The following is a 9,274-nucleotide window of genomic DNA, read 5'->3' on the forward strand; positions in this document are numbered from 1 at the left end:
GAAAGGAATCTGTAGAATCCATCTGATTTAGCTATGAGCTCTCTGATTTGTAACCAAACCTTTGGTGTGGGGATTGGAAGGGGTTGATACAGAGATGGAACATTCTGTGACTAGCTCCAGCTTTGTCATTTTTCCAGGATTTTGGGTAGGAATGTTTCATAGTAAAGTCTTTTAATCTCTTTGGGAAAGTACACAGCCATAAATCTTTATTTTTGTCTGATGCTTCACCCATTAGAACGTGTGCTTTATCAGTGGATCAAAATTCAAAGCAGTTCTCTGGCTTCAAAGATTGAGGCTGAAGTTGAAAGAGGCACTTATGCTGTTCCTGTACAACTATGCACCAATAATAATGAAACAAAATGTATTCCAGAATTCAGCTGTAAACTATAGTAACTTTCACAGGCTGTGCTGCAACACAAACTATGATAATCCAGCAAGAGGAGAGGAAATTTTGTCATCTATAGATTTGGGTATCACACAAAGGTTGTGAATGGTTTTAAGAAAATTATTCTTCAATTAAAATGTCTGTTAAATGCAATATATTTTATATTCATAATTTGCTAGTAAATGGACTGATTTTTAATTTCCTTTTGTCATCTGTGATGTGGAATTGCCTGTCCAAATCCAGTTTAAAGGTCAAATAATACAAAAAGTAGATCAATGTTCTCCTGCAGCTTTATAATGGGAAGGTAATGAGCTTTGATCTCTCATTATGTACTGTAAAGACTAGATTTCCACCACACCTCTTAAGGCCAGAAAGTATTCAGTTGGATTCCTGGCAGAAGCCATGGCTGAGACTAAACTCCATCTCGGGATCAAAATCCCAACCTTCTATTGCAAGGATATGTTAGACACCAACCAATTTAGTACCAGGCCACGTACAAAACTCAGCTCTGTTATTCAACCTGCCTACATGAATAGATGTATCTACTTGTCCAGTTTAACTAGGCTCTTGAGTCAAACTCATAGAAATTATAACACCTAGCCAACCTGGAGCGAACATACTTCATCTTTATAAGAAACTTTCCATCTAGACAGGAATATTGCCTGATACACTTTTTACAAAGCTATTTTTTCCTTAAAAGCATCTATTTTATTCTACACAATCAGTTGTCTACTGCTCTACTTAAGAGTATGGTATTGCATTTGGTCCAAAGCCATGCAGCAAGTATAATTTTTGTTTATCTCCCTATTCACATTTCCCTTTGTTATTCTTCACTTCACTGGCTTTCTATTCTTGTGTGCAGCTCATAAAATTCTCACATTTATATTTAATGCTGCCACCCAAAACGGTGTTTCCTTACTTTCTTTTCGTATTACTCCCTGTCTTCTTCTGTTCACTTTCTATCACAATCTTCTTCCTTCAATTCACTGTCCTATTACCATTTCTAACTGCATTTCTTTGCCTTCTACACTGTGGAACTTTCTTCCCCTCTCTGTTTCACTGTCTCTCATCATGAGTTTAAATTTTCTCTCTGCAGACCGCTCTCTTTTTGTCATTTTAAGAGGCCAAAATTAACCCCCTAAAACAAATCTCCCTTGTGGGTTGAAACCACTCCCTGGTTATAGAATAATCCTTGTGGTTTTCATTCCAAGTAAGATTCACAACCAGAAGGGAAGTATTTCCACCTCTGGTTCACAGTATTTCCTCCATGCTTTCTCCCTTCTGGCTGGGTGTTACTCCTAATTCTATTTTTCCACACACACAAACCTGGACATTTCCCTGGTTCCTTACAGCGTCATTTCCCATAACTTACAGAGTCTTCTTCATGGATTCCCTCGATGTAGTGGAACAATGACAGTTCAGCGGCAGGCAATTGAGCAGCTCAATGACTGCCATTGTCGCCTGCGGCATTTCGGCGGAGGGTCCTTCTTCAGCGGCGCGATGGGAATGGAACTGGAAGCTCCCATGCGCCCCGTGGGGAACGCACAAAATGCCGCCCCCCGAATTCTGCCTAGGGCACCAGAAACTCTGGCGCCACTCCTGTCTAAACCCAAATAAATCTGTTTTACCCTGTATATACAGGGTAAACTCATAAATTATTCACCCTCTATAACACTGATAGAGAGATATGCACGGCAGTTTGCTCCCCCAGGTATTAATACATACTCTGCGTCAATTAATAAGTGAAAAGTGATTTTATTAAATACAGAAAATAGGATTTAAGTGGTTCCAAGTAGTAACAGACAGAACAAAGTAAGTCACCAAGCAAAATAAAATAAAATGCGCAGATCTATGTCTAATCAAACTGAATACAGATAATCTCACCCTCAGAAATGCTTCAGTAAGTTTTTTCTTCAGACTGGACCCCTTCCAGGCTTGGGCACAATTATTTCCCATGGTACAGCTCTTGTTCCAGCTTAGGGTGGTAGCTAGAGGATTCTTCATGATGGCTCCTCTCCTCCCTTTGTTCTCTTCCACCCCTTTATATATCTTTTGCATAAGATGGGAATTCTTTGTCCCTCTCTGGGTTCCCACCCCCTCCTTCTCAATGGAAAGACACCAGGTTAAAGATGGATTCCAGTTCAGGTGACATGATTACATGTCACTGCAAGACTTCATTGCCCACTTGCCAGCACACACCTATACAGGAAGACTTACAGGTGAAACAGAGCCATCTGCAGTCAATTGTCCTGGTTAATGGGAGTCATCAAGATTTCAAACCACCATTAATGGCCCACACTTTGCATAATTACAATAGGCCCTCAGAGTTATATTACATATTTCTAGTTTCAGATACAAGAGTGATGCATTTATACAAATATGATGATCACACTCAGTAGAGTATAAGCTTTGTAATGATACCTTACAAGAGACTTTTTGCATGAAGCATATTCCAGTTACATTATATTCACTCATTAGCATATTTTTATAAAACCATATAGACCTCAGCATCACAGGCAGGTTATATTGTAGCTCTAAATTTTCTGGTAACTAGAAGTGAGGTGGGTAGGGAAAGTACCATAAACCCACTTGTAGGTGAGAATTCCTGTGCTCAGGAACAGAGTTAAATTATGGGGCAGTTCTCTCTCATGTTCGAAGGAAGCAGAGCCTTTTCATGCAGGAGGATATGTTTATGGAGAGATACTCATGATTATTTTTCTTCAAAGAGAGCTATTCTTTTAGGATTTGATACTGCATAGCTATCAGGTGTTTTCTAACAGCTAAACAGCTAAAAATTCTAAACTACACAAGGGTGAGGAGACAAGCATCTTAGAACCAACATCTTTTCTATAAAGAGTGAGAAGGGTCATTAAACCGACTCTTATTTGGTTCAACTCATGGCAGTAGGGCAGCATCTGAGAACTGACAGAGAATGCTTTTGATGCACAACCTTCCGCCATGATAACATGTATTCATTTAATAAAATGTATTACAGGCATCTATTTCAAATACTTGAACAATACAGTATTTCATTAGGACTGTGTTCTGAAACTGATGCAATCTGAGCTGCCTCCATCTGGGCCTGTCTTACACAGCTAATAGAGCTGTGAAAAAAATAATTGAATCAGAAGAGCAACAGGCAAAATGTGCCTATTCAGTGATTTTGCTAAAAGACAAATAATCCCATATTTTGCTTGGAAGTAATGTGCAAATTTCATTTCTTGTTAAAAGCAGCCCCTCCTCCCATCTTTAAACTCTAAAGGTGAGTTTGGATGTGTTTATAGTTCCACACACGTAGAAAAAATAATACTAATATGTTTACTACATGTGACAAACAGTATAGTGTGGAATATATATTACACACTCAAACACACATAAATATGTATTTCCCTGTTTTAATATAAAATTAAGTGAGCAATTTTCATGATATTCACACAGCTGGCAGCAACTGAAAAGAAAGGCAAGGTTAAGCCCACTGCATAAGCACACTGTGTAAGTTCCCAGAAAGTGTTCACCAAGGGCATGTTCCAATGCCCATTCCACCCCTTTAATGGGCTTTGGATCAGTCCCAAAGAGCTACAGACACACAAGTACTTAATCTTTGCCTTAGGATCCCTCTGGGGCTTAAGTGTAAGACAGGCCCAGATGGAGGCAGCTTTTCACACGCTCGCTAGTAGAAACTAGTAGAAATTTAGGCATATACACAATTTTAATTGTGGAAATTTAGTTGTCTAGGGACGTTATGCATCTATAGCACTAGGCAACAGCTGAGCAGAATCTGAAGATCTCAGTTGCACCTAAATGTTGGACTTAGGTGCCTAAAGGGCTGTTAGTTGTCTAAGCCTTTTTGTGTCTCTTGCTCCAAGTGACTAGCACAGGTAACACTATAGAGAACCTTCAAAAATTCTACAATGCTCTGAGACATCCACCAGAATCCCACCCAGTGCAACACTTAACACTTGAGAATTGCGTCTGTTGATGAGAACAGCAAATGGCATTTAATGAATGTTTCAATGTACAAATATTATGCATATGCTATTTTCCTTTAAAAGTACAGTAGATAACTGACGATATGTGTAACCTCTGCTTTACAGCTGTGATTGGCAGTTAGGCCTGCTCTTCTACAGGAGTTTACTGTGAGCACCAGCAATAATTTTAAATCATAGAAATTAGTGATTAGAAAGACTTAGCTCATATAGACCATGCCCCTACTGGAGACAAATTGGTCCCTTTAGGGTGTTATTTCACTGCTTTGGCCAGCATAGTTTTTAAATGTCTAAAGTGACAGGAATTTCATTCCTTCCTTTGAGAACTCATCCAAGATCTAGTAGATCTCATTGTTAGGAAGCTTTTTCTGATGGAACACCACTTTCTCCATCATGCTACTAATAGTGTTTATATACAGTGTATGATTTTTATATAGTATAATAAGGTACTGAGTTTACTTTGCCCCCAGTCTCAATTACAAAAAACACACACTGAAAACACTTCTGTTATACTTAGTGGTTCATTTCTTTCATCTTCCTGCTGGTTACCTTGGTAGGATGACAGATAGTGAGTGATAACAGAAATGTGTCTTTTGGTGATTTACCCAGAGAGACCAGCTTAGATATTTACTTGGGCTGTAAGCAGCTTTCCCCTTCCGAAATGTAAAATTAGTTAAAGAATGGTTACTTTGCTTATAGTGGTTATGTAAGATCTCAAGAGAACAGTCTTCCTTCTTGGGTGGTTGAGGAGATGCAGGCATTAGCAGTTATAAATACCTCATTAAATTTCACAGGCAGGGGCATATTAAAATGCATAGGTAGCAATGGGCCTAATTCTACAGAAAAGTTTTAAGACCATAGCTCTGGTCAGAGTCCAAATCCACTTAAAATGCTGTCACTGCAAAATGCTCTATGTTATAGTCAGGCCAGGAAAGATTTCTCAAGCAAAGTGGTTTACCATAAAAACTTCATAGCAGTCCCACATCAAAACTATTTGAGAAATGTAATATTAAGCAACAGTGTTATTAAGAGATGTTCAGAACTGTTATGTCTATGGGAAATGCATGTGCCAAAACTAGAACAGAAAAGTTAAAGGGCCTGATCCTGCTTCCACTGAAATCTATTTTGGGGTTTTTAATAGCACTTATCACTTAATACCTACACATTTAATTTGAATTTTTCTGTTGGCTTCAGTAGAAAGTAGGAGCAGGAGCAGGCTTCAGGTTTGAGTTTTGGTTCAATTGAACTTCAATATGAGGCTGATCCAAAGTACATTGTAATCAATGCGGGGCGGGGGGACACGGTTGCTTTTAGTTAATTTTGGATTAAGTTCTATCTTTGTAAAATTCCAAACTATTCAGAGCTACATTGTACCCGGAGCTGTGGATCAACCCTGGAATATTACTGTGAATGGAGAAGCTTCCAAGAGTTAAATGCAAGCTTCAAAGATTGACAAATGATGGCGACTCAAAGAACAACAGTTGCTTGCTGCCAAGAGTTGACAGCCAGAGGACCCCAGATTTTTGTGTTTTACTATTAGTATAGGAGGACTGAACATTCTAGTCCCTTGTTTGCTTTCTATTTTTCTAGTGCTGTGTAGCTGGGCCAGAGCCTATCCCAGTGTAAATCAGTGAAGCTCCACTTATGCCATGGAGCTAAGCCAATCTACACTAGCTAGGATCTAGCCTAAATTAAAATCTTCACGGCACACATCTTGCCTTCTTACTTGTCTGTAAAGTTTCTACTATGCCACTGGCATTAAATACATAATAATAAATGCATGGCAAGAAAGGTGGCGTGGGGGGCTTGAAGGGCTTGGAAAATCCCCATAAAGACCTGATCCCACTCCTATTGGCTTCACTGGTTCAGAACTGGGCCCTAGAGGACAGTAGACAGTCTTTTACTATGCAATTAAAAAATCCCCCAAAATATGTACCCTGAAAAAGGTTCTATCTCAGTAATAAAGAGCAAGCACTGGACACTTCATTGTGAATGGGTGACTTGGTCTGACTAAAGTAAGAATTGAGCTGAACTTAACACAAAACTTGAAGCAAACCTTTGAGTTCATTTAACTTTAAAAAATATAGATATGACTTATTTTCACATTAAGCATTTAGCTGGTTTATCAGAACAAACCTCTGAATCTTTTGAGTTCACCCACTACTATACCTGGCTGACCAAAAATAAAGTCATTTGATTTATTGCATTTTCTCTTCCTTCTATTACAACTGAACATAGTGTGGTTGCTGCTTCAGCACATACCTGCATTAGGTGAAATATTGATACTCAGATTAGTCAGGGGTGAACCACAGAAGGGTCTGAAGTTTCAGAACCCTTGGGCTAGCCCTGTGCATAGTGATGTGATCGCAGAGGATATGGGTTGGTTACGTTTTGGTGGCTGGAGGGGAAGGAAGGAAAAAAAATGTTTGATGCCCCCCCACATAAAAATGCTAACCACATTTCTGCTGCTGTAGGTCAGAAATGAGGTCATAGGAAGGAAGGTTGAAAAGAGGTTTACAGGGAATGGAAAAGATTAGTTTTATCTGATGTCACAGGGTAGCTGGTCCCTTTGGGCAGACCCAGCCCAGCTTCCCTGGAGAGGGAGATAAGCAGCTGGAGTGGTATGGTAAACTGAGGGAATCGTAGGGGGAAAGACCGCGGGTGACCAAAACTTGAAGGATACACAATGGGTGAGGATAATGTAGACCAGCATCTCTTAATACGCAACTTGTGTATCCATGGTGAGACACACGTCTGCCCTACAGCAAAAATTGACCTGGAGATCCAGGTCCAGAGAGCTAAGCAGTACATCAGCATGGTCAAGGATCTGCCTTGGCTCATAATTCTGGGTAAAGACTGGATGGGTTTCTCAGCCCTTATGCTGCAGGAAGTAGGACAACAAAGCAGGACAGGTAGGATCCAAGGTCCACTGGAAAAGAAAGTACGGGGGCTGGAAGCTGGAGTAAGGATAGCAAAGAAGGGCCAAGAGGGAGCTCATGACCAAGGCTTGTAGGAGTATCTTAAAAGATGTCTACAAGAGTTGGAGGAGGTAAGCACCTCATAGGAACACATTATTAAGCAGTTAGTGGGTTTGGAACAAGAGTTAGCCCGGGTTCAAGTGGAGATTGAGAAACAGCAATGCTTAATCCTGGAACAAGAGTTGGCCAAGTTCCCTATAGAGAAAAGGAAGAGAATGGAGGCTTGTGGAAACCCAAACAGAGTCTCAGGCCCAACCTTCCAATTAAACAAGGTAGCTTGAGACTCCGATAGACCTCAGCAACAAGAAGAGGCCCAGGAAAGAGGCCAGGGTGGAAGCAAAGCTCCGGTATGGGAAGGGAGATGGGGAATACCTGTTTTAGGGCTTCAATCCTGAGGGGTAGGGAAATCTCAGAACAATTAGCAGTGGCAGAATACAAGTCACAGGACATCAGGTATGAGAGAGAGCAACTGGAGGCAGACCTTTGTTTCACCCAGGAGGAAAGAAGATGCTTAATCCTCTTGGTCAATGAATTTCAGATTGAGTTAGGAACTCTGTGTGCAGAGACTGAAAAGCCTATGGGTTCAGGGCCCTCTAAGTTCAGGCAGAGAAAATGAAACTATATATTGACCATGCCCAGTGAGGTTCAGTAGGTGACCTTGACCCCACTGTATAGGACGCAGAAGGTCTGGGACTCTGGGTTTGTTCCTGTGGGACTGTGTTAGGGTCCCATGGCACTTGGGGGACCCTCTGTGCTGTGTTTGAGTTTATGTGTAATGTGAAATGCTTTATGGAATGCTTGTGTTGTATTAAAAGAGTGTGGGGAATGTTTCGGTTGGTTTGGGAAAATTTTGGGGTCTCCTTTGGAGTGGAGGGGCCTGGAGTATTATTATATGGAATTTTTTCTCAAATATGTCTGTGGGGAATGTATTTTACTCAGGGAGGGGAGAGAGTAGCCTCAGGAGACATCTCGCAGGTCAAAGAGAAAAAAACAAGGTTTTTTTTTTCCTGAAAAGGGGTGAGGTGTTACAGAGGAGTAGGTCCCTGTGAGTACACCAGGGCCAGCTCCCCTGTGTCAGAGGAGGAAGGTACAATTGAGCCAATTAAAGGGGTCAGGACTTCACCTGGGACTGGGACTATAAAGGCCTTTTGCTAGTACCAGGTATTCTGGAAGGTGGCACTGGTAATTTTAGAATAATTAGTGCCAAAGAAAGAGGCACTTTCAACAGTTCCCACAGTTCAAAATCACAGACTTGCATCCAACAAGCATTGACCACTCTCAGAGGCTAAAAGCAACTTCCATTGAGTAAGCTGCAACTTATCAACCCTTGCTACCAAATCTCCCGAGCTTTCCCAGTGGGTAGACATTTAGCAAAAGTTTTATACAATTTGAATACATTCCTTAAGTGGCATTTATTCAAACTATTTTAGTGGATTGAAATTGTTGATCTTCATGTTAACACTATTTCAACAATGGAAGTATTTAAAATGATACATGTGTCGGGGAGATTTATTTAGCTAGCAGTGAGGTAGATAGCATAAATCCCAGGGACACACCGCATGCATACATGGTGTGTGCACTAACTGGATGCCACATAAATGCTCATCCCACTCTTCAGGGTGCAGAAATACCTTCTGGGGTCAGGAAGAGAGAAGAGATCTTAGCTGGGAACAGCTGAGGCCACATTCCTATTTCTCCCCTTTATTTTCCCTTGCCTTCACATCTGGGGGCTAGTTCTGCTCTCTGTCCCCTTCTCTCCCCCTCCTTCATTCTTTCTGCTCTGGGCATAAGGAAGAGTCACATGCTGCATCTGGGCCTGGGTGCTGTCCTGCCCATTTCTGCTACCATTTGGTAATGAGGGTGGGACTGGGACTGGGTAATTGGCTCCCATTTGATGGCAGTGGAACTTGGGGGAGGGGACTGAT

This window comes from Mauremys reevesii, linkage group 1 (assembly GCF_016161935.1).
Source record: "Mauremys reevesii isolate NIE-2019 linkage group 1, ASM1616193v1, whole genome shotgun sequence".
Classification (NCBI taxonomy): Eukaryota; Metazoa; Chordata; order Testudines; family Geoemydidae; genus Mauremys; species Mauremys reevesii.